We start from the raw sequence: 25,466 nt of genomic DNA, 5'->3' as shown, positions 1-25,466 counted from the left end.
CAATTACACCAACCCAGATTTATCCCAAAAATTGTAGGTTGGTTTAACATCTAGAAGTCACCATATTAACAGAAAAGAGTAGAAAAACCTATGATTATCTCTGAAGATGAAGAAAAATGGATCACATTTAACAAACATTCATTAATTTTTTAATCTTACCAAGGTAGGAATAGAATGGAACTTTCCTAATCTGAAAAAGGAAATGTATTAGAAACATACGCAAGTATCATATTCAATGATAAGGTATTGAATTTTTCCCATGTGAGATCAGGAATCAGTCAAAGGGGCTCACTATCACTACTCCTATTCATCATTTTATCAGAGATTCTAACCAGTGTAGCAAGGCAAGGAAAAGAAAACGTAAGGAAGAGAAAAGAACTAAAACTGGTCTTATGTATATATTATATGATAACATATGTAGAAAATAGAAAAGGATCTCAAGATTAATTATTAGAATTAATACAAGGTTAATATATAAAAATCTATTGAATTCCTTTTCTAAATTTTTTTGATGTTTATTTTTGAGAGAGAGACAGACGGAGCACTAGAGGGGGAAGGGCAGAGAGAGGGGGAGACACAGAATCGGAAGCAGGCTCCAGGCTCCAAGCTGTCGGCACAGAGCCCGATGCAGGGCTCGAACCCATGAACCCGAAATCATGACCTGAGCCGAAGTCAGACACTGAACCGACTGAGCCACCCAGGTGCCCCCGTTAAAAAAAATCTTAAAAAAAAAAAAAAAAAAGAAGAGCAGTTGCAGTGGAATTGTAGATCTAAATATTAAAGGTAAAATAAAGTTTCTGGAAAATAATATAAAGAGAACATGTAATCTCAGGGTCAAAAAAAATGTTTTTCAATTAGATACCAGAAAATCTAATCTAAGGGAAACAATGACATACTGGAATGCATGGAATATATTTTCTATTTGTGAAGATACATTTATATTACAAAAATACAGAGGCGTAATACATATTGGAATATATTAAATTAAAATTAAGAAATTCTGGACATCTAAGACACCCCTAAGAAAGTCAAAAGACAAGCCACAGAATGGAAGAAGGTATTAGTGACATCTGTAACAGACAAAGGCTCAGATCCAGAATATGAAAAGTAGTCCTACATTTCAATAAGGAAAAAGACAGAAAACTCAACAGAAAAATGGGCAAGAGACTTGAACAAGCACTTCACAAAAGAGAATACCCAGAGGATCTACAAACACACAAAAAGATGCTCAGCTTGTTAGTAATTATGGAAATGCAAACTCAAACCACAATGAAATACCTTTATACATCCATGAGAATAGGATAGTATTTAAATTTCTGGGATGCCTGAGTGGCTTAGTAGGTTAAGTGTCTAACTCTTGATCTCAGCTCAGGTCTTGAACTCAGAGTTCAAGCCCCGCATTGGGCTCAATGCTGGGTGTGGAGCCTACTTAAAAATAAAATTAATAATAATAATAATAATAAAGTTATGACAATATTAGCTTTGGGCATGCTGTGGAATATCAGTAATTCTCACATACTGCGGGCGAAAGTAAAAATGGACACAAGTCTTTTGCAATTCAGTTTAGCATTATCTACTAAGTTGAAGACAAGCACGCTGTGTGACCCAGCAATTCCACTCCAAATAGGTTCCCAAATGGAAATGCTTGCACATGTACAAAAAGACTTCATGGCAGTGTGTGCAAAGTGTTCAAGACAGGTGCGAAAGTATTCATAGCCTCATTATTCACAATAGCCCCAACCTGGAAATGAGCCACACGTCCGTGAACAAGAGAACAGAAATGTAAGCTATGGAGCATTTACAGAGAAATAATGCACAGCAAGGAAAATGAACAAAGCCGCCAGGCAGCAGCACAGATGAATGTCACAAACAATGCTGACGGGAAGGTGCCAGACTAACAGGAGACAAACTGTATGACTGCACCAATGGTCTTTTTAAAACCAGCAAAATGAAGCAATCCTGTTCTAGGGATAGGTGCCTAATAGTGATAAAACAACTTCAAAAAGAGAGACAAAAAAAGGGTGCCTGGGCAACTCAGTCAGTTGAGTGTCCAACTCTTGATTTTGGCTCAGGTCATGATCCCAGGGTTGTGGGATCGAGCCCCACATCGGGCTCCGTGCTGAGCGTAGAGAATTCTCCCTCTGCTCCTCTCCCCAGTTCACGCGTTGTCTCTCAAATAATAATTATAATAAAATAAAACAGAGAGAGAGAGAGACAGAGAGGAAGTAACCACCATAAAGTCAGGATGGTGGTCATTTGAGGGGAGGATGGAGGAGGTAAGGATTAAGAAGGGCACGAGAGAATTTCTGAACACTTGTAGTGTTCAATTTTTTGCCCTTACAGGTGGCTCCCTGGGTATTTGCCTGGTGGTAACTCAGAGATACATTGCTGTTTGGTTCAATTTTCTGTACGTGTTGACAATTCACAGTGATGGGGTGCCTGGGTGCCTCAGTCGGTTAAGCATCTGATTTTGGCTCAGGTCATGATCTCGCGGTTCATGAGTTTGAGCCCCGCGTCAGACTCTGTGCTCACAGCTCAGAGCCTGGAGCCTGCTTCGGATTCTGTGTCTCCCTCTCTCTCTCTGCCCTTCCCCCACTCGCGCTCCATCTGTCTCTCTCGAAAATAAATAAAAAACGTTAAAAATATTTTTTACAATTCTCCGTGAAAAAAATTCCTTTAACTACTTCTGTTTCTTTGGCCCTGATGGATTCATATTCACATGGACTCTTACATTCTCGAAAGCGCTATGATAGCGGGTGGCTGTTACCACTTTGTCAGATAAGGAAACTGAGGCTGGGGCAGACACAGGGGAGGGGGCCGTGACCATGCTCCGTGGCAGAGCAGCAACAGAACGTTCAGTCACATCTGATCTTTCGCTTTACACAACTAATTTGTTGAGGGGGGAAGGGAGGTGCAAATCACGTTTTCATAAATTGATTTCATTTCATTTAAAATGCACTGGAGAGCCTGCCACTTCGGGAAACCCCGGAGTGTATTCATTTATTAATTGATTCAGCAAATATTTATCAAGTGCCTGTTTTATTCACAGAACTGTTAACCCCACTGAAACCGAAAAGGCTTGCTTTTGAGTTTCTCAATGGGGTCTTTTGATGTGTGGAATTCCTGCATTTTAATTAAATATATTCCAATAGGATCCCACATCCCACATATATGTATTTTTTAGGCAGGTAAAATGCATTCCACATGTATGAATGCCTTCCGGTACGTCAGTGTTCTCTCTTAAAGTTAGGTTTATTTTAATATTATTTACGGTTTTTTCATAAAATTTTTTTTTTCATAAAGTGAATAAATGTGCCCTTAATTTATTGGTTGTGCAAGTCTATACTTTCAGATGTTGACGCATTTGTTTCATTTTATTTATTTATTGTTTATGTTTCCTTATTCCAACAGTAGTACGTGTTCTGCACAACTGTAGAGCGTTTAGAAAACGACAGCGGGGCCGGGGGGGGCGGGGTGGACAATGGGGCACCTGGTGGCTCAGGTGGTTAAGCGTCCAACCTCGGCTCAGGTCACCATCTCACGGTTTGTGGGTTCGAGCCCCGTGTCGGGCTCTGTGCTGACAGCTCAGAGCCTGGAGCATGCTTCAGATTCTGTGTCTCCCTCTCTCTACCCCTCCCCTGCATGCACTCTGTCTCTGTCTCTGTCTCTCTCTCTCTCAAAAATAAATAAAAAGCATTTAAAAAGGGGGGGGAGACAGAAAGAAGAAAGTAAAACCACCTATAGCCCATCACCCAGAGATAACCATTGTTGACATTTCGGTCTATGTCTCTCTGACAGTTTTTTTTTTCTATGCATGTATATACTTTTCTAACTGACATGAAATCATTTCAGGTTTCTTTTTAATTTTAACCTTTATTTGATTTTAAACACCTAAAGGAAATCTATCCAGGAAAAAACAAAGAAGTATCTCAAATACATGAGCCATCCCGCTCCTGAGGGGGTGGGAAGGCCACGGATGTCAGGGGGGAGATTAGGGATATATCTTGTGCACCTGCTAGTGGTGACTGGGTATCCCTTTCCTGGGGCACTGCCTTGGGAACGGCCTCGCTGTGTGCCCACCCTGATGATCTCCATCGTCACTGTCAGCTGAGCACAGCACTGGGTCTGTGCAGAGACTCAAGTCCCTGCTACCAGAGGGACCCAGGGAACTGCATACAATTACCGGACAACCACCGGTAAGAATGTACAGCCAGCTGTCTCTGGATCACCTTTGAGGTTTCTCCAAAATTCTCCTCTAGCCTTTGGGTGACACGGTTCTCTGTTGACCCAAGTGTCGCCCCCAGAATTCCGGCACATTCTGCTTATCATCCTGTGGATATATTCTATTTTATGAAAACCCACAGTACCAACCCAGATTGTTGGCAGGACCTCAACACTTTTCAAAGAAGAGAAAATTCTGTCGCACCTATCAGGCAGAGACCGTGTCTTGCCAGGAAGCGGCTGTCAGGAGTAACGCTGTCCTTGTCCTCTTGGAAGGCTAGGCACCGATGGGGGAAAGCAGATACAGTGCGTGAGGGAGAGAAGGGGGCTGACGTCTGGAATCCAGGAAACCGGGACTTACCATCACAGAGAACTTCATGACTCTTTACAGGAGAAACAGTGTCTGTTAAGACCCAAGAACAAGTGACACAATGACCTTGGGATGAGGTGATCATGTTCCCAGTGGGTTACGTACCAACACCTCCTTTGCCAGAGCACAAGTTCTTGTATCTTTTCTTACGGCACCAAGAACAACCTAAGAAAAGTTAGTGTTTCTGGAACACAATTCTTCTAGCAAAGACAAAGTCAATGATTTGATCAGATGCCAAATGAATTACAAGCAAGGATTAAAATCATCTTAGCCGGTGAGCAATTTACTTCTTCACCAACTTGCTTACAGTTTACAAAACGCTTTTCAAGAAAACATCTCAGAAAATGAACTGGAAACAGTCAGAGGTGCCCAACCATAGTCCTCCTTTCAGGTTGGTAATTAGACCCAGTTTGATGACTCTTCTAGTCTTTTTGGATACTCAGCACCTGACCCTTTCTTGGTGTTTGAAGACATTTCACCAGAGAAGGAAAGGGCATTCTCCTCAAGACCCTCGGCTTGGACATGAATACATATACTTTGAAACTTTGGGAGACCCTCTTTTTAAAGGGTGAATGTTTTCGGTAATAAGATAGTTGTATTGTGTCAGCGACACACGCATTTAAATATGTCGAAGTCAACGTTGACATTGGGTCTTTCAAAGAATGGGGTAGTGAAGGAAACCCGTTTGCTGGCTTGTTTTGAATGAATCTCGTTTGAATTCTTTTGGATGAATGAATTTGTGGCCCCCACAAATTCATATGTTGAAGCTCTACCCTCACAATCTGATGGTATTTCGAAGCTAAGTCTTTGGAAGGTAATCAGGTCATGAGGGTAGAGCCCCCGTGAATGAAATTAATGCCCCTTCCAAGAAGAGACACCAGAGAGATGATGTCTCTCTCCACCATGTGTGGACACAGGAAACCGGGAGTCTGTCGGCTCTTTGATCCCAAACTTCCAGGCCTCCAGTACCGTGAGAAACGTAATTTCTATTGTTTAGACCCCACCCCCCCCCAGTCTATGTATGTTTGTTACAGCAACCTGGACTGACTAAGACACCCTCCCAAGAGTGACGAATAACTGCCTTATGAGTTTTGGCAGGGGCAGAGCCACCCACTTCTTAGAAGCAGTTAAAAACCCAGGATCCCACTTACCAGATTTGCTCAGAGTTAGCAAGTGCACACGACCCAGCGTCTGCCAGACCAAGATGTACAGATAGGGGCTGGAGGAACAGTCCCAGGTTCTACAGCAAGATGCTGGGAGTGGTTTCCAGAGATTGAACCATATAAACAACCCTGAGATCCTTTGAAACTTCTGTGAGATACCCAGTATTCTTGTCACAAGCTCTATTTCTGAGCAAATCAGTTGAAATTGGTTCCTGAGCTTTCCAACGAAGAAGCCAGATTGCTAGAGTATGAAAATAGTAACATGCTATGCAGTAATGAACATTACACTGTCTTCTAAGATGTTTCATTTAACCTCGATGAATAACCTAGGATTTTTTCATGAAATCTGTATTTTCTAAAGATGTAGGTATGAATTTGTCTTATCAGCTATACAAAGTATGATATATACATTAGATGACATTGATTGGCAGCAAAATTGTGACAAAATTTAAAAATACAAACAAGACTTTTGAAAACAGCCCCATTAAGTTTGTGTTCACTCCTTCTTACTGAAATCTCTTAGAAACAGCCAGAAAATAAAACTTTACCTTGATTAGAACTAGAAATTACCTGAAACACCAAATCAAAACATAGGTGAAATATTAAACAGCAACAAAATTGAGCAGGAATTTAGGAGGAAACAGTGTTCAAGAAAGTGCCCATGACTGCAGGCACCAGGAAGAGTTGATAAGGTATATGTACCCAAGTAAAAACCAACATTCTTTATCATAAAGCCAAAATCCTTTCTGATGAAGAAAAATATATATATTATCTTCTCTGTACTCTGTTTGGGTCTGAAATACAATGGGCTGATCTCCACAAGCAATCCCGGACAGAGGGAGAACATATTTACAACAAACTACCAGGCCATGTGGCCAGGTAAAAAGAGACACTTTGCTCTGTGACCAGACCTACAGGTGACTTCACTGTCAGGTGGGAACGAGTGGACACTGAGAGATGCACCCCATTAACTACAGCCAGCCCTGGGCACAACCCTGGCTCTCCTCCATTGAACCTGCAATAAACAACTCATCCATGAGAAATTTCCTTATGCAGAGATGAGTAATCAAAACGAATTGATTAACAGATGTTTATAACGATGTCATGATAAATGAAAAATGAGAAGTTTCACAGAAAAATTAATGGCAGACAAATATCACTCACCAGAAAACATATCACTTCTGAGCAGCAGAATACAAATACTGAACTTTACAATAAATAACCGAGATTTAGTGAAGTCACTGCCAATATAAAACAAGAGTACAAAGGAGATACAAGAGCTCAACAAAGACATAGCTAGAGAAAGAAGATAAGCCATGATGAGCCGGCAGAAACAGAAAAGCTCAGAAGCAGCACAAAAGACTTAGACGGAATCCATCTATCATTGATCTGAACCCTCTTCCACACAATTCTCCAAACTTGCCCACAGACCTTCTACATAATTTCCCTCCCTGTATACTGTGACTACTGAACTGACGTAGTTACAAGGATTTGTCTTCTATTTGAATTCTCTCATGCTGAAAAAGCTCTGAGAGGTCTCTCACCCTCATTATTTCTAGATCGCTCCTCACAATTTTCACCTCTCTGATGACTGTTTACATTGTTATGCAACCCTTGAACGTGCTAGGTATGTGAGCAGAAAGATGAAAATGCACAAAACTCGTCTCCTCAATCGCATGGTCCTCCCTGGCTCTCTCACCAGTTGGAAGAGCTTTCTTCTGGATGATGGCCACTTCCTTCACGTGTGTTTCCTGGTCTGCTTTGTGTTTCTCTAACTGATCCCCACAAGGCCAGACCTCTCCACATGGGAAACAAGGATCATCCTGGCAACTCTTTGCAGCTTTACTCCATGAGATGGTTCTCCATCATAAATGTCCTGGGTTGGGTCTACAAAAGATATATGGACACTCATGTTCATAACAGCATTATTCACAATAGCCCAAAGGCAAAACAGCATAAAAGTCCATCAAAGGATGAATGAATAAGCCAAGTGTGGTCTCTACAGACAATGGAATGTTACTCAACCCTTGAAGGGAAGGAAATTTTTTTTTAATTTTTCTGACGTTTATTTATTTTTGACAGAGAGAGACAGACAGAGCTAAAAGGAAGGAAATTCTGACACATGCTGCAACCATGGATGAACCCGAAGGACATTGCGCTCAGCGAAACAAGCCCATCACAAAAGGACAAATCCTGTATGATTCCACTTATATAAGGTGGTCCAATTCATAGAGACAGATACAATGGAGATTTTCAGGGGCTGGGGAAGGCAGGGAAATGGGGCGTTAGTATTTAATCAGGACAGAGTTTCTGTCGGGGAAGATGAGAGAGTTCTGGATGTGGATGGTGGTGATGGTGCCAAAACAGTGTGAATGTGCTTAACACTACTGAACTGTACATTTAAAAACGATTCAAATGATAGATGTTATGTTATGTGTACTTTGCTGCAAATAAATTTAAATAACATTTTTTAAATGCCCCACGTTGAAGCTGATTTTTCTCATGCAAGCAGGGTTCACAAATCTGGATAGCTGCCTTGAAAACACCTTTTTTTGAACTTTCAGGATTTATCCCTTTGACCCAACCGGGACTTCTCCCTCAACCTGATCAAGGAGGGCTCAAGGAGGGCTGTCCCCAAGTCAGACACTGGCAGTGGCTGGATCCAACCTCGGCTCCAGAGTCACCACCACCCCTGTACCGTGCCGCCCCTCCGGTGATGTACATTCAAATATGCTCTCACGTGCTCGGAAACTTCTGGAAGCTCTGTCCAGGATATGTGGGCAGGTTTTTCCTGAGCCTTGACGTCTCTGTCCTGGGTGCCCACCACATTCCCTAAGTGCTCTTCCCCCCTAAACTGCCATGTCTTTTTTTTTTCCAGCCTGTGGATGTTTCTAACTTTTGCTATTATAATTGCCCCTACAGGGAACACGCTTGTAGTTACATCTTTACTCCCTTAATTATTACTTTGGAATAAATTACGAGAACTGGAATTCTTGGTTCAAAAGGTATGCACGTTTTAAGGGTTTTTGATACACATTGCCAAATTACCCTCCCAGAAATGTTCTACAAATGTGCACTCAGACCAGCAGGGTATGTAAATTTCCCTATTTCCCTACACACTCCCCAACACCGGGTCTTATCTTTTTGTTCTCCTCATCTCTTGCCAATTGCTCTGGTTTAAAAAAAAAAAGTATCTTATTGTGTCTGCATTTGCATTTCTATGATCACTGGGAATGCTGAGCACTTGTCATATATTTATTAGCCACTTGTGGTTTCGTCTTTTGTCCGCATCCTTTGTCCGTTTTCCCATCGAGGCGCCCATCTTCTCCTTAATGATTTATAAAAGCCCTAAGCGTACCTGCTCTCCTGAAGCGGGGCCCAGCTGCGCTCGGCACCCTCTCTGGTTGCTATGCAGATGTGCCAGTGGTGCGACCAGTCTCCATGGCCACAGATGCCCGGGTCTCAGCGAGGAGCGGAGGAGGGAGAGCGTTGCCATGGCGATGCTACCCAAGCGGTGCCTGGCTCCCCTCCCACTCGCCGCGCGGCTTTCCTGGCCGAGGGGCCACCAGCCCAAGCAGAGGCTTTGCAGCCTGCAGGGAAGGAGGCACAGGGACAAGTCTCCTGTCTAGGCAGTAATGCCCAGCTACGTGCCTGGCAGGGCTGGTCGCAGAGGGCTGGCCACCCGGACTCCGGGAACCGGAAGTTTAGACTATCCCAACCCTAAATCTGAGACGTGTGACAAGATTCAAAGAATAAAACTGCTCATTGCCAAACTTATAGATCGTGTCCTGTGGCCACACCAGATGATCTGCAATGCACCGAATGGATGTTTTATTTCAAATGTTGGAATTATCTTGTTATTAGCACAACCGTGGTGCGTCCTATGTGTGAAGTGTGCACGTGAAGTGCTAATTTGTTAAAGTAACCGTTTAAAATATAGACTAGTTGTTTAAACCCTTGAGGCATGCCAGCATTCTTGAATATGCCAAGATCCTAAAAGAAAATAAAAATAAAAACAAGGTGACTAGACCTGCCAGGGTCCCTCTTAACCTTGGAGAGGGCCCGCCCTCCCATTTCATGAATTGAATCCAGCCCCCCCCCCCCCAAGTCCTCACCCCTAGCGCCTCAGAATGTGGCTGCACTTGGAGGCAGGGCTTTTACAGAGGTAATTACATTGACATGAGATCATTTGGGTGAGCAGCATCCAGTGTGACTCGTAATCTTATAAAAGAGGAAATTTGGGCACAGATGTGCACAGAGGAAAGACCAGGTGGACGTACAGGGAGAAGGCGGCCATCTATAAGCCAAAAGGCGAGGCCTCCAATGAACCAATGCTTCTGACACTCTGATCCTTAACTTCCAGCCTCCAGGACAGTGAGGCAATACACCTCTGATGTTTCAGCCACCCAGCCTATGTATTCTGTCCTGGCAGCCAGAGGAAACGAAGGCACCCCACGTGGTCCATTTCGCTTCATCGGCACCACAGGGAGCTGCTCTTATGATCAAAACCACTTACAGACGCAGACACAGGGGTTCCAGGAGGTCGGGGGGAGGTGTGTGGAGAGAGGGACTGGCGTCAGGATTTGAACCTACGTCAGCTTGTCTTTGGCAACTGTGTTCTCCCCACTGCACACACTTTCCGAAAAAGACTCTGACACTTTCGCTAGGAGGCGGGCAGGCTGCACCATGCTCTTGCGTATAGTTGGGATAAGCGAGATAGGGGTTGACGTGCTCCGTAAGGTCAACACTGCCCCCCACCTTTTTAGAGCAGCTGTAAGGAAAGACTACGCTCTCCTCAAACACCCCCAGCTCCAGGCAGTCCCTTGCAGGCCTCGATGAGGGTTATTTGTACCTTTTGCACTCGTGTATTCATTCTCCATAACCTGACTCGCATTTATTGAGCACCTACTATGTCCCCGACACTGGGCTGGGTGGTGGGGAGACAACGGTGAATGAGAGAGAAAAATCTGTGCCTTCACAGAGCTCACATTCTAGGGGAAACAGAATATACTCATGTAACCCAGTAAAAGAAGATCATTTTAGAGAATCGTAAATGCTAGAATAACACAAGTGGCTGGATAGAGAGGGGCTGGGGCAGGAGGTGACTTGAGATAGAGTGGTCAGAGAAGGTGACATTTGAGCTGGGATCCTAATGACCTGGGGCAGCCAGGCATGTGAAAGTTTGGAGGAGGCATGGTCCTGGTGGAGGGGACAGCTAGTGACATCCTTAAGGCTAGAGTGAGCGTGGGATGTCCAAGGCACCGTATGGAGGGTGGTGTGGCTGGGCATATGACAGCGTGGGGGAGTATGGGACATGAGGGTGGAGTCATCTAGGGTCTTAGGAGCAGTGAGAGCCTCGTCTTAGTCCTCCCTCAGGAGAACATGCCAGGGAGAATCCCGCACCCAGACCCTTTCCCTGCCATGACTGCCCCGGGAGGCAGCAAGAGACCTAAGGAAGAACATGAATGTTGGAGACAGAACTAAATTGGAATCTCAGCTTTGAACCAGCATGCTATATGACCTTGAATACATCAGTATGTAGGGGACACTGTCCTGTGCAGCCCAGATCCCCACTTCTGGACCAAAGCACTCGTTCCCCCAGGGGCTGGAGGTGTTGAAGGTGGACGGCTGGTGGCCGGGTCCCTGGGAATTGTCCTCAGAGGGTGGCAGCCGCTTTTCCCCAAGATCATGCCCCTCCCAGAAAGGAGGGGGGATGGGGGACAGGCATCCCACATCCGGGAGCTGGCTGATGAGGGGTCCAAGGTCCTGGCCCCTAATTAGGAGACCAGGGCCACTCTGCAGGGCCATCCCAGCTGGCCCTGGCTGAGACCATGATCACAGCCCAAGTGCTTACTCCGACCAGCCCTGATCTCAGGGCTCATGAACTTGAGTCCCGCATTGGGCTCTGCACTGACAGTGTTGAGCCTGCTGGCAATTCTCTCTCTCTCTCTCTCTCTCTCTCTCTCTCTCTCTGCCCCTCTTCTGTTCATGCTTTCTCTCTCTCTCAAAATAAATAAACTTAAAAAAAAAAAAGAATACGGCAATTCTTCAATAAATGTTGCTCTTCCCCTTTTCTGACCTTGACGCATATTTGTATTTCCCATGGGGCTGAAGTCAAAGCCTCGTATGGAGCAGGTGCTCAGCGTGTTCTGCACTGAGTCACCACACAACACATGGCCAGTGAGGCACTCGCCACACGTATCAGGAGATGGGGCAGAAACCGTTTGTTGTCCCCCAGTATCCACTCTTAACTTCTCTCTCTCATGGAAATAGAACTCTAGACTTTTAGCCGGATACAGGGCTTCCCAGAATAAATATTACATTTCCCAGCATTCCCTGCAGCTAGCTGTGGCCATGTGTCTACATGCTGGCTACTAAAGCGTGAGCAGAAATGACGTGTGCAACTGTGAGTTGTGTTCTTAAAATGAAGGGTCAGTTTTCCTCTTCCCACTGGCTGGAATGCAGATGTGATGGCTGGAGCTAGAGCAGCCGCCTTGGACTCCAGAATAGCAAAGCAACCATAAAGCTGTCATATGTATCCTGAGCTGAATGTTCATTGGCTATGCTCATCATGGCTTACTGCTGGGAGTCTCTTACCTCAAAGAACCTCACTATTTGCATATGTAAAATAAGAAGGAAATTCTAAGTGAAACCATATGTGATAAAGTCTCATTTTACCCAATTTTACCCAGGGAGAAAAAAATCCCTTAAACCGTAGGGTCTGGGACTGTTAGAAATTCTTAATTCTAAATGAACTCCTTCTTAATGAACTCATTGTGTTTCTATCTGCTTTGGGGGTATGGTCTTCCCTTCCCTGGAACGTTAGAGATCTAATAAGACCAAGAAAAAGCCCAAGAGGTAAAGAAACAGATCTCTCCTTCTCTAAAGGAACATTGAATTCATGTAAGTTAAGTGTGAGCCCAACAGGACTCCAGCAAGGCCGGCCAGAGACCCCATGGCAGTCCCCATGCTTGTTACTCTGTGATGGTTTGAAATGTCCTGAGACCTGCAGGCTCTGTGGGAAGGAGGTCTGGGCAGGTGCAGGTGGCCCAGGAGTTGTGTAGCCTCTGGGCATAGAAGAGGAGGAAGGGCTTTCCAGGAGAGCAGAATGGCTGAGCCAGTGGTGTAGAAATGAGCATGAGAATGGCAGGGTGGGAGAGGATGGAAACTGGCCTGGGTGGAGTAAAGTGTCTTTGAGAAATTTGGCAAAAGGACAAACCCAAAGGTGTGAGAGGACAATCAGTGAGTGGATGGAGTTAGTGTCCCTTAGATGTGGGAGCCCACGAATCCAAGGACTGGCTTGTCCCCTCCTGGCTACCCCCTTGCCCCTGCTCTGCCTTTGGGATTCAAGGGACCTTTCAAGAGAGCTCAGTTCTGTTCTATGCACCCCAGGGGTATGACACAAGGTATATTGTATTCAAAATTTTCACAAGAATATTTTGGCATAAGAAGTGAACAATTAGAGCAGAAACTCAGTATGAACAGGAGTCATGCAGAAATCAGAATCTTGAGGGAACCCCTGGGCAATTGCAAAAGTCCCTGACCTTGAGGACTTTCACACACCGAGAGCCGGGATGGAAGTACTTTTCCATTCTTCCCACTGAGGACTGCTAACAGTCATGGACGTTATATATAACCTTTGAAACATGGAGGGAAGAAAGCAGACCCACTAAGGATCTTGGGGCCCGAGGAATGTTGGTGAGTTCCCTGAGTCTTCTCTACTTCTCACATATCCCAGTCCAGATGCTGGAGAAGCCGGTGATCGAGAAATACCAATCGGGTCAGGAAAAATCTCCGAGAGAAATCCGCTCCCCCTGGTCCAACAACCTGGAAAGAGGTAACCCAGAAAACTTTCAGACAAAAGCTGGACTGCACCATCAAATAACACAGAAAGAAATGAGGTCTCACCTCCACTCTGGCCAGCAGAGGCCGGATTTCCACCCTCACCTAGCTGTGATGAGGTGCCCTTCTCCTCACTGGGGAGGCATCAGAAGGTAACTGGGAGCTTGGTACTTTGAGCATAGCCCGACATCCACAAGGCACCCACGCTGAAATGTCAGCGGAGGCCACAATGGGTCAGTAACAAGGTGTTCCTCCCAGCAAGGGTTGCATCAGCAGAGGAGAAGCCCAGCCCTGCCAGCTGTAATAAGAGCCCCCCTCCCCCTAATATCAAAGGGAGCCTGGTGGGAGTACTAGATGTCCACCCTCATCTAGCAACAAAGAGGTGACACCCCACCAGCCCCACCAGAACGACGTCAGAGGAGGCCAGTGGAGACAGAAGTTTTAAATAGAGCTCAGAATCTCATAGCATATGTCCCCAAACATACAGGTTTCGATCGCAAGTCCCTCTTTATACCAAGATCTGGGAAAAATGTCAACTTGGATGAGAAGAAGTCACCAACAGAAACCAATCAGAGGACGGGCGCCTGGGGGGTCAGTAGGTTAAACAGTCGACTCTTGGTTTTGGCTCAGGTCATGATCTCACGTGTTCATGGGTTTGAGCCCCCCACGTCAGGCTCCATGCTGATGGTGTGGAACCTGCTTGGGATTCTCTCTCTCTCCCTCTCTCTCTGCTCCTCCCTTGCTCTCTCTCCCTCTCAAAATCAATAAAATAAACTTTAAAAAAAAAGAAACCAGAAGATATAGATGTTAGAATGATCTCACAAAGATTTTAAATCAACCATATGAAAATGTTTCCACAATGAGCACAATTGGAAAATATGAGAAAAATAGAAAGTCTCAGCAAAAAATAAAAGCTTTAAAGAAGCACCAAGCAAATTTTAGAACTGAAAACTGCAATAACCATATTTAAAACTCAATGGATGGGCTCACCAGAACAGAGGGGACAAAGGAAAGAATCAGTGAACTTACAGCTAAAACAATAGGAATTACTCAATCTGAGCAACAGAGAAAAAAAATAGACTTAAGAAAATGAACAGAAATTCAAGGACCTAAGTAAGGGGCTATAACAGAAGATCTAACATTTGTGTGATCAGAGTCCCAGGAAGAAAAAGAAAACCAAGGCAGAACTGAAAAAGTTGTCAAAGAAACAATGGTTTAAAAATTCTCAAATTTGGCAAAAGACAAAAACCTACAGATTCAGGAAGCTGAGCAAACCCGAAACAGGATAAACCAAAAGAAATCTATGCCAAGACATGGCATACATATTAAAACTTCTGAGAACTGAAGACAAAGAAAAAACCTTGAGAGCAGTGAAAGAGAAATGACATCTTATGTAGAAGGAGAGAACAATTTGAATGTCAGCAGATTCCTCATCAGAAACCATGGAGACGAGTAGGAAATGGCAGAACATTTTTCACGTGCTGAAAGAAATGTCAACCCGGAATCTTATATCCAGTGAAAATATCCTTCAGGAATGAAGAAGAAATCAAGACATGTTCAGAAGAAAGAAAACTAAGAGAATTTGTCACCATCAGACCCACCCAAAAGGAATGATTAAAGGAAGTTCTCTAAACTGAAAGGAAAAAAATGATAAAAGAAAGGACTCTTGGAACATCAGTCAGAAAGAAAGAGCATAGTAAGCAAAAATAAAAAGAAATACAATAGACTTTATCTCCTCTTTCGTCTTCTAAGTTGTGCTTGACAATTGAAAGAAAAATCATAACACTATCCGACGTGATTCCCAATATATGCTGAGGACATATGTGAGAGAATCATATTAGAAATTGGAAGACTAAAGGGACGTAATGGGATTTAAGTCCCACTAAGAAAATGGCAGCATTAGTAAACTGATAAGTTATGTAGGCGTAGTATAATACCTGGAATATCACTAAAATGCCTGTATACACAGATACACTGAAAAGCGCTACATATAAACCAAGTGGAATTTTTTTTAAGGTTCAAGTAACCCACAAGAAGGCAGAAAAAAGAAAACGGAGAGGGACACCTGGGTGGCTCAGTCAGTTGAGTGTCTGAATCTTGATTTTGGTTCAGGTCACGATTCCAGAATCGTGGGATCGAACCCCATGTCAGGCTCTGTGCCGAGTGCGGAACCAACTTAAGATTCTCTCTCTCTCTCTCTCTCTCTCTGCCTCTCTCCCCCTCTCATCCTCTCCCTCTCTTCCTAAAATAAAAGAAAAAGAAAAATATTTAAAGAAAAAAGAAAACATTAAAAACAGGAAGAATAAACAAAGACAAAAAAATAAAATGATAGACTTAAGCTCTAACATATAAACAATAATATTAAATATAAATGGTCTAATATACCAACTAAAAGACAGAGACAGGCACAGTGGACAAAACACCCACCACCACAGCAAAACTGTGTGCTGTCTGTAAGAAATTCACTTCTAATTTAATGATATAGGTAGGTTGAAAGTGAACACATGACAAAATATAATGACAATACCAAACACTGGAGAGGGTGTGGAACAGTAAGACGCTCACCAGTTGCTGGACGACCACTCTGGGAACAGGTGGGCAGTTTTTTATAAAATTGAAGGTACATATATTGTACGACCCAGCCATCATACCCCTGCGCATTTATCCCAGAGAAAATACATCTTATGTCCACACAAAAAGTTGCACATAGTTGTTCATAGGAGCCTTATTTATAATCGCCCCAACGTGGAAAGAATCCAAACGTCCTACGACCAGCACAGGTGAATGTTTAAGCAAACTGTGGCATACCGGGACCAGCAATAAAAAGGAACAAACCATTAATACCTGTGACAGCTCGGGAGGATTTCAAGGGCATTGGGCTGGGTGGGGAAAGCCAATCTCAAAAGTTCACATGCTAGGGAATGCCATTTCGATAAAATGTGTGAGGTGACAAAACTGGAGACAGGGATCAAATTAGTGGTTGCCAGGGTTAAAAATCGTGGAGGGAGTGGGTGGTTACAACCATAAGGGACAGCATGAGGGGGATCTTTGTGGCAAGGGACGGTTCTGTATCTCAATCACTGTGGACTTACACGAATGGACTTGTGATAAAGGAAGTAAAACTAGGCACAAGCAACCTCGCAATGTCAATTTCTGGGTGTAATATACTGTAGTCATAGAAGATGTTGCCATTGGGGAAACTGAGTGAGGAGTACCAGGGATCTCTTTATAGGACGGTAGCAACTCTCTTCTCTAGATATATTTCGAAACAAAAAGTTAAGAAAAGATTAAAGTGCAAAATCACTTTCTGTACTTTGACTGCATCCACATGTATTCGTATAGATAACAATCAGGAGAGCCCCAAGATTTGTATTCAGGTTAAAAAAAAAACTTAGCCATGAAGATGCTCTTTGTGTTATTATTTTGTCAATCTGTAATGAAACACTATTAAGTTGGAAAAAATTGGTTCGTGTGGCACAGATGTATATGAAAGCATGTGTGTATTCACTTATTCATTCCATAAATACTGAGTACCAAAAAAAAAAAAAAAGCATTTGGCATCTTCAGCAATTTTCTGCAATTTCCCAACCTGAGATACAACAGCAACCCCCCAATTCTCAGAAAGCTGTCAGTACCCACGAGATCCCTAGCTGTTGATCCTCTAGCCCTTCTGATGATTTGTAAGCCCCTCCCTCCTCGTAGTAAATCCTTTTCTGCTCGGGAGGGAAAGGGGTACGTTGCCCGAATAATCCTGACATGGTGTGTGTGCACACAGCCTGCACCGGGGTGGGAACTCTGGAAAAGCACAAATCTGATGGCACCACTCCCCTTGCATGGGACCATGAAGGTTCCTGTGTGCCCTTCACCCTTCTGCTGGGAACTCAGGGACATCCCTCCCCATCTAGCTTCATTTCCTGCCACCCCTTGTGCCCCCTCCAAGGCAATTCCACGTCCTCTCCTTGCCTCACTTCTGTTCTCCTTCTGCTCAGAATGCTATTCCCCACGCCCTTCCCCTGTCTGTCTCTGGTCAGATTCTGAGGAAGCGTTTTTTTGTTTTGTTTTGTTTTTGATGTTTGTTTATTTTTGAGAGAGAGAGACAGAGCACAAGTAGAGAAGGGGCAGAGAGAGAGAGAGAGAGAGAGAGAGAGAGAATCAGAAGCAGGCTCCAGGCTCTGAGCTGTCAGCTGTCACACAGCACAGTGGGGCTCGAACCCGTGAAGTGTGAGGTCATGACCTGAGCCGAAGTCGGATGCTTCACCGACTGAGCCACGCAGGCGCCCCATTGGAAAAAGCATTTAAGCACATGAGTAAGGGCATGGGGAGCATGAAACATAGCAGGTGAGGAAGCAAGCAAAGTGTAGAGCCAGGGCTCCAGTGTCTGCTACGCCAGAAGCAAGGGAGCCAGGCTTTCCTACTACCGCACCCATCGCCATTGGCTGAGGGCCACCTGGGGGCCTTTGTCACTCTCGCCCAAAGTGGCAGAACAGCTCCAGTGGCTCTAGAGAAACCTTCACAAGAAGGGTGACGAGTGAGGCTGCTAGAATGCAAAGCCCAAGGGAGCCGGGGAACGGGTGCTCAGAGATGGTCAAGGGATCCATGGGGATCTCAGCTGTGTCCGAGGTCTTGTCCCTGCACATGCAGAGCGAATGTCACCTCCTCTGCAAGCCCTCCCTGGCCAGGACTCACAATGGGAGATGGGTGGCTTGGTGGTTTGTTCAGCATGCTGAGAGCAAGCTGTGGGCCACACAAGTACCACAATGTTAACTTTTATCGTAAGCAGGAGGCCAAAGACTTCCATGAACATTGTATCTTCAGGCATCACCAACCTGAGATCAATGTTGCCGTGTGTCTCTGTCGCATGCTACAGTTTTGATTATCAGGCAGAGACGGGCTGCCTGCGACAGACCCACGCACACCCTGGAATCTGGCTCTACCCACGTCCCGTACAGGACGCTGCCAACTGTGGATAAAAGACAAGATCCCCGGTGGATACCACCGCAATCCAGATGGCCGGCCAACCTTCTGTCTTCCTGAGACGGCGAGCCCTTTGAGGACGGGGGCTTGGTCAGCTTTCTCTGCACCACCCGAAACCAACGTTGGAGAAAGCGGGGGTCTGATCCTTTTTCTCTTGAGTGCACGACTGAGTGCTCTCTCCAGGGTCCAACTGTTTTCAGCGGAGCAAGATGAGGAGGCTTCTGTGTGGTCCCATCTCCAAAGCCAGAGGTTGGCAGTCTCTCTTCAAGGTCTGATCCATGAAGCAGCTAGAGACCCTCACCAGCAATGCTACACCAACAGCCTTAGGCAGAGAGGCGGTGGGCCCCTTCCCCGGGGGGTGGGAGGCCCTGTATTCCTCTGCCACGATCTTTTCTCCCTAGAATATTCCCTGGGCCCCTCCCATGCACAGGTGCCAAGGACGCAACAGCAAACCAAAAGGACAGCCCCTTTGTGGCCATGCTCCCTCTGCCTCAGTGTCCTCAGGGATAAAGAGGAGATGATAACTTCTCCTATGTCACACAGTTACTCCTTGGGTAACAGAGTTAAAATGCATCAAGGGCTTGAACAGTGCATGTTTGGCACCTAGTAAGTGCTAAATAAAACTGCCTTGCCCTTTATTATTATTATTTATGAATAATTTTTATTTTATCACTAGCTTAGTAAATAGGGTCATCTTTGAGAGGGAGAAGCACTAGGTAGAATAAAGTAGGGGTAGGATGCAGGTTGTTGGGAGGGGAGCCGCCTTAGATGGGCAGGCCTTACCAAAGCCGTTGCGGCTGAGCGAGACCCGGAATGGTGGAGCGAGCTCCATGGAGCCCTGGAGGAAGCATGTGCAGGCAAAGGGAAGAGCCGTGCAAAGGCCCTGAGGAAGCATCGGTGTGGCCTGTCAGCCGTCGTGGCTGGAGCGAGGGAATGGAGCGCACCAGAGAGGAGGCTGGCATCCCCGGAAGAGAGCGGGTCTCACGGGACCTTGAGAGCCACTGGGAGGCATGGGGAGCTCTTCTTTTTCCTGTCCCCCAGGATCACCAGGCCTTCACCCCGAAGCCGCAGGTGAATGCCCTCTGCCTCTGGCTTCTGGGAAAGGGAAGCACATCCCCGGAGGAGCGGCTATGGATGTCTGCCTGTCTGCGTCCAGAGCCACTTGCCCAGCTCCTGAGTGGGCTTGCACTCACCAGCACACGCTCAGTGCCGGGCCTCAGTCTGTGGAGCCGAGAGCCACCAGACCGTGTGCCCGGCGTCCGTGCCCATCTTGTCCTCACGTCCCGCCCAGCAGAGGCCCACACAAGGCTCCCTGGAGGGTGGGGGCGGCGTGTGGGACCAGCGGCTGTGCCAGCCCCAGGAGGAAGGGGGAGGGGGGAGGGGCCACCAAGAGAGGGCTCTCTGGTGACGGGGATGAGCTGGTGGAGGCAGCCCTCGGGCCAGCCCAAGGCTCCACTCTGAGCAGAGTCTAGAGACCCTCCTCCTCCCAGCACAGCCCTTCCTTCCAGAGACACTGTCTTTGTCTTTGAGACCCCCCCCCCCCCGCCCCCACCGGCCGACTGGAGTCCCCCGGTTGCTAGGTGACGGGAACTGCAGAGAAGAGGAAGATGGCGGGGCAGGGCAGGGTCCGGTGGGCCCCCTGGCAGGGGTCCCAGAATATCCAGACGCTCGAGGGGCGCACAAACCACCCCCACCCAGCCCCGCCGGCGCTTGGGGACACACCCGCCCCACGGCAGGCAGGCTCAGATGAGCACAGACGCGCCCCCACAGAGGCACCCGGCGGCCCCCCTGTAGGATCACACCCACGCCCGTCAAAGCGAACCAAAACAATCACACGCTCACACACAAACACCCCCGCCCCCGCCCCACGCAGATCCAGACAGACGCAAAGCTCACCGCCCGCCACAGCGGGGCTGATCCACGCAGGCATACAGGTAGGGCTGCCCTACTCCTGGACGCACACACGTGAGCGGAAGGCAGGGAGGCGGTGGGCCTTCCCTTGGCCCCCTGGCCAGGGCTGGAGACACAAAGGGAGCCGCCCCCCAGGGGAGGGAAACCCGGGACACTGTCATGCTCTCGGGACACACTTGCCACCACCCCCCCCAGCCCACCCTGGACCTCCGAGGGCGTCCCCAACTGCAGAGGCCACCTTCAGCCCAAAAGCAGGGCCTTGCCTAGGTGTCACCAGCCAGCTGCTCACTACACCCCGTCTGTTCACTTATGTGTGCCTTGAATGAATACTCACTGGATGCTTGGAGACACAGCTGTGGGAGGAAAGCGACTTGCCCTGCCCGGTGACATCCACAATTTAGTGGAAAACGAACACATCATGCTTATAACACAGGAGGCCTTGACCTAGTTTGGGGGGCGGTGGCCTGAGGAGATGACCTTCGAGCAAGGGTGGATGTGGCAGAGGTGGGGAGGTTCCACGCACATGTCAGGGTCCTGGGGACAAAGATGGTTCGAGCAGAGACCAGGGCACAAGGAACAAATGAGGGGAGAACGGCAGGGCCGAGGTGAAAATGGGATCAGCAGGTGAGCCTCGTGCCTGGTCAGGATTTCGCTTTATTCCAAATGCAGTGGGAGCCATGGAAGAACCCAGGCAGGCAAGTGGTGTGAGATCTGTAGGAAAGTCCAGAGGGGACACTGCAGGTGGGGGCAGAGAGGAATGGAGAGGGACGGATTTGAGCTGCATGGCCACACGGCTGGTGTAGGGTCATGTGCCTGGTGTCTGTAGGGTAGAGGAGAGAGGAGCAACACGTACAGAGGTTCCAGCGTTCCAGCTCCGGGGGTGGAGGGGGGGGGGGCCTCACTGACATGGGGCTGGCCTCATCGCAGGGTCTGGGACATGTGCCCAAGCCAACCCCGGACTCCCCCTTGCCCGACCTGTGTCACTCCTCTCTTCCCCGGGGACCACCACCTCTGCCTTCCCTGCACATTTAAACTCTTCCTCCGTTCCTTTGGCACAAGCCTTGTGCCCGGCAGTGTAGGCATAGGGACCAGGGCCTTTCCCTCACGCCCTCTGACCTCTATTCTGGTCACCGCCTTGTCCTAAGGGAGGGTGGTGGCTATGGGACCAGACTGGGAGGGGCGCGGCCTGGGAGACCAGGCGCGGCCTCCTGGGGGAGCAAGCCGTTACCTAGAAGCTAGAGGACACTTTAGCCTGGTCAAAGTTGGGGTCAGGCATCCCCCAAATGGAGCACCAAACTCGGTGCAGGTCAAGCCGTAGCAGATAGCTGCAGAAATAAGCTAGAACTTCTATGCATACCTACAGGGTGTGAGAAGAGAATGCTAGAACTTGTATTTTGAATGGATGCTTCTTAAAAAAAAAAAAAAAAAAAAGGACTATAACCAGCCTCTCCCTACATCTGACGAAAGGTGACATATCACCTTCCTGTGGCCCTGCAAGCCCCAGATGCCGCAGGAGACGGGAGACCCACAGAGCAGGGGACACACGCACACAGCTTCATGCTCCTTCAGCGCACTGCCGGGGTAAGTGGATCTGCGGATTCCGGTCTCGGGTTTTAATGAAACTAACCCCAACAAAACGACCAAGGAGCTGAAGAAGTTCCCTGCAAGGGACATGTGGACTGAATTTGAGACAGGCGTGCGCTTAGGCCAAAATAATGCTGGCACTTTCTTTCACTCCTGGAACGAGCACGTCACTAGGTAAACACGGGGTCTGTCTAATCGGCGCTGACGAGGGGCCGAGCACAGAAATTACAAACTCACGGAGAAGTCCATTGGCAGTGTGGGTTTGCATCCGTGACCGTGAGCGCCCGTCCTGACCTGGCAGACGTCCCGGGGGAGTAACAGGCGAAAACACAGGTGGCAGGACAGAGCGTGCTTTAAATCCCCCTTGTGATGAAAACAAAGTAATGAGAATAATATACGTTAACGTGTGCACGAAAGCCGGAGGGACGGACGTCAGACCGGGCTCCCCCCTGCAGGGGAGGGTCGTGGCCGTGCCTCTCCTCTGATTGGAATCATTACACTGAGCGCGCATGACAGTTTTAATAAGAGACACAATACAGAATTTTCAGGCGTCTGAAGTTTTTTAATGTTTCATCTTGAAATTATTTTAGATTCGCCGAAGAATCGCAAAGATGAAATGGAGTTCTCAAATACCCTCCCGCAGCTTCTCCTGCTGTTAACTCACTACACAACCAGGGTGTGTTTTTCATCACTAAGAAATAGACGTTGGTCAAGAGTGTTGACTGAAATTCGGACGTCCCCAGCTTACCCACTCACACCCAGTCCAGGCTCCGTATCGCACCTGGTCAGCTGGTCTTCTCGTGTCCCCCACTCTGGGACAGCTCTTCTGTCGTCCCTTGTCCTTCATGACTTTGACCCTTATGAAGAACACTGCTCAGTTACTCTGCGGGATGTCCGTGGCTTTCTCAGGATTACACAAGAGCTGTGGGTTTGGGTGGAGAACACCACAGAGGTGGGTGCCTTCTCATCACCTCACATCGGGGGGTGCCTGCTACCTGAATGGCCGATGGTTGGTTGCAGGTGCTGTTGACCTTGAGCGCTGGTTGAGGTGGGGTCTGCCACCTCCATGTCAAGTCTTAGCCAGCTTTCTAGCAGCATGAAATTTCACAGGGGTGGAGGGATCCGAAGCAGGGAGAGCGGCAGGGCGGGCCAGGTCACCGGTGACCTTGACTGGGCACCCTGACCTTCTCTCAGAGGGAAAAGGAGTCTGAGGAGTGGCAGCCAGAGACACAGCAGGGTCAGCTGTGAGGCGTTTAAGCTGTGATGGTGTCTGTGTGCAGACAGGGCCCAGAGGCAAGGGAAGATCCAGGGGGGCAGCGGGAGGCCGGGGCAGGGACGTCCAGGTGACAGGGGAGGAATTGGAGAGAAGAGGAAGGGAATTCAAGAGCAAAGGAGGGGTAGGACACGGAGCGCTTCTCTCCCTGGAAGGAGCAGAAAGTCTTAGAAGTTGCGCTCCTGGGGACACAGTCTGCCCTCCCCACTAAACCCACCTCTGCGCAGAGGTGGCCGCACCCGCTGCAGCCAGTGCATAAACAAAACATGTCACCCCAGCTGCCTACAGGTGCCTGGTGGGCTCCCCGTCTTCTGGGCCTGCTGATCCCCGTGCAGGGATTTGGGGAGGGAAGGACGCTGGCCCAAGTGACACAGTCAGGGCAGGCCAGGCCTGGGTCATGGTGGAGTCCAAAGCCCAAATCTCTCCCCAAATCCTGCAGGCCTTTTCCTCCGCCTCAGCCACTGGAGGTGTGGACAGGCTACCCTCCTGCAACCATCCCGGGGCCCTCCAGGCCTCCAGGCTCCCTGAGTGTTCAAAGCGGGCCCAGAGAAGCCCTCAGGCCCAGGGGTGGAGGGTGTGTGGGTAGCAGGGTCAGAGTTACCCTTTGTTGTGTTAACAAACCACTGGGAACTTAGTAGCAAACAACAGCAACCATTTAATTCAGCACTGGGAGTCTGTAGGTCAGGAAGCCTGCCAGAGCCCAGTGGGGTGTTCTGCCTGTGCTTCGTGTCTGAGACCTCAGCTGGGAAGGTTGAAGGCTAGTGGTGACTCAAACCTCAGGGGCCGGACGGGGGGGTCCCCTTCACTCTCCAGCCTGGAGCCTGGGCTGGGGCGACCGGAAGGCTGGGTGCGGATGTGGCTTGGGCTTCGACGCAGCATGGTGGCTGGGTTCCCAGAGGAGCATTCTGAGAATGAGTATTCCAAGAATCGAGGTAGAATCCTGGGACCTGCTGTTCCACCACATTCTACGGATGCAAGGGAGCCACGGAAGGCCAGCCCGGATTCAAGGCCAGGCATGGGGGCAGCGGAAGGACGAGGTCACACTGCAGAAGAGACTGGGGAGTGTCATGGGACTCCCTTTGGAAACGAGACCGGCCCCAGCGTCCTTCGGCCCCTGTGTGGATGGGATCCCGGGCCTCTGATCCCACGGCCAGCTTCCCCACTCCCACCGCTGCTGCACAGCATGGGCCCAATCCATTCTACCCTCCGTCTCCCCACTCGATGCCCCCTTCCCCAAAGCGACTTGAAGCCCAGAGCTTGCCCCTGGTGGGGTCTCTGCATTCAACTGGGGCCACACAACCCCCCCTCCCCACCTTAAGATGGGGAACTTGGAGTCAGACAGCCCTACGTTCTGTCTCAGTCCTGCCCCTGACCTGCCTCGCTGCCTTGAATTAACAGGTTCTTGTCTCTGGGTCTCAGGTCCTCTGGTCCCAGGCCCCGGGGGGGGGGGGAGAGTGAGTGCCTCCTTGCACGTCACACACCCACCCTAGTCCGGTTCACACAGCGGCCTCCCTCCGTGCACCCCCAGCCGCCCCCTTATGCACCTGGAACCCAGCCCTGCGGGAGGCTTACAGCCCACCCCGCTCCCGGAACCCAGGCCTGGCTGTGACTGGGGTGACCAGAGCCTGGAGTGGATGCTGCTGCAAGCTTATCCACCGGTCGGGAGGTGGATGGTCCGCAGCAGGTGTCAGGGGTGCTGGGGGCACAACCCCGCCCCCATGGAGCCCCCGCCCCAGGGCAGGAGACCGACAGTATACATCAACCAAATCAGATAAACACCAGGCCAAGGTCAGTGCAGCTGAAGAAAGACCCCACCGGGCAGTGAAGCCGGGGAGCGGGAAGAGGACCCTGAAATGGAGACGAGCACGCAGGGGTTAAGGAGGGAGGGCTCTGGTGGATGATGTCTTAGTGGTTCATCAGTTCACAGTTCGGGAGGCTAGAAGTCCAACGTCAAGGTGTGAGCAGACTCCGTGTCTGGTTCACAGAGGGCCCCCCTCTGTCCCTGTGCTCCCATGGTGGAAGGGGCGGGGAAGGGGGCGGGGTTCGCTGGGGTCCTTTCCTAAGGGCTGAATCTGTTCCTGAGGCTCCTCCCTCCTGGACACAATCGCCTCCCTGAGGCCCCGCCCCC

General features: G+C 48.5%; 2 long non-coding RNA genes across 2 annotated transcripts; one reads left to right on the top strand and one right to left on the bottom strand.

Annotated features, from left to right (window-relative positions):
• Window positions 1–13,167: 13,167 nt before the first annotated feature.
• LOC122213429 lies at window positions 13,168–20,090 on the bottom strand. The gene is made up of 2 exons (XR_006199506.1): window positions 19,354–20,090; window positions 13,168–13,581 (listed from the first exon to the last, which is right to left on the bottom strand). It is a non-coding gene; the product is annotated as an uncharacterized LOC122213429 (long non-coding RNA).
• Window positions 20,091–20,185: 95 nt separating this feature from the next.
• Window positions 20,186–22,926, top strand: LOC122213428. Its single transcript, XR_006199505.1, has 3 exons — window positions 20,186–20,504; window positions 21,949–22,062; window positions 22,656–22,926. It is a non-coding gene; the product is annotated as an uncharacterized LOC122213428 (long non-coding RNA).
• The last annotated feature ends 2,540 nt before the right edge of the window (window positions 22,927–25,466 follow it).

This window comes from Panthera leo, chromosome A2 (genome assembly GCF_018350215.1).
Source record: "Panthera leo isolate Ple1 chromosome A2, P.leo_Ple1_pat1.1, whole genome shotgun sequence".
In the NCBI taxonomy this organism is placed as follows: domain Eukaryota; kingdom Metazoa; phylum Chordata; class Mammalia; order Carnivora; family Felidae; genus Panthera; species Panthera leo.
Note: the sequence above shows the minus strand (reverse complement) of the source record. Positions and strands in the feature narration are given on the sequence as shown.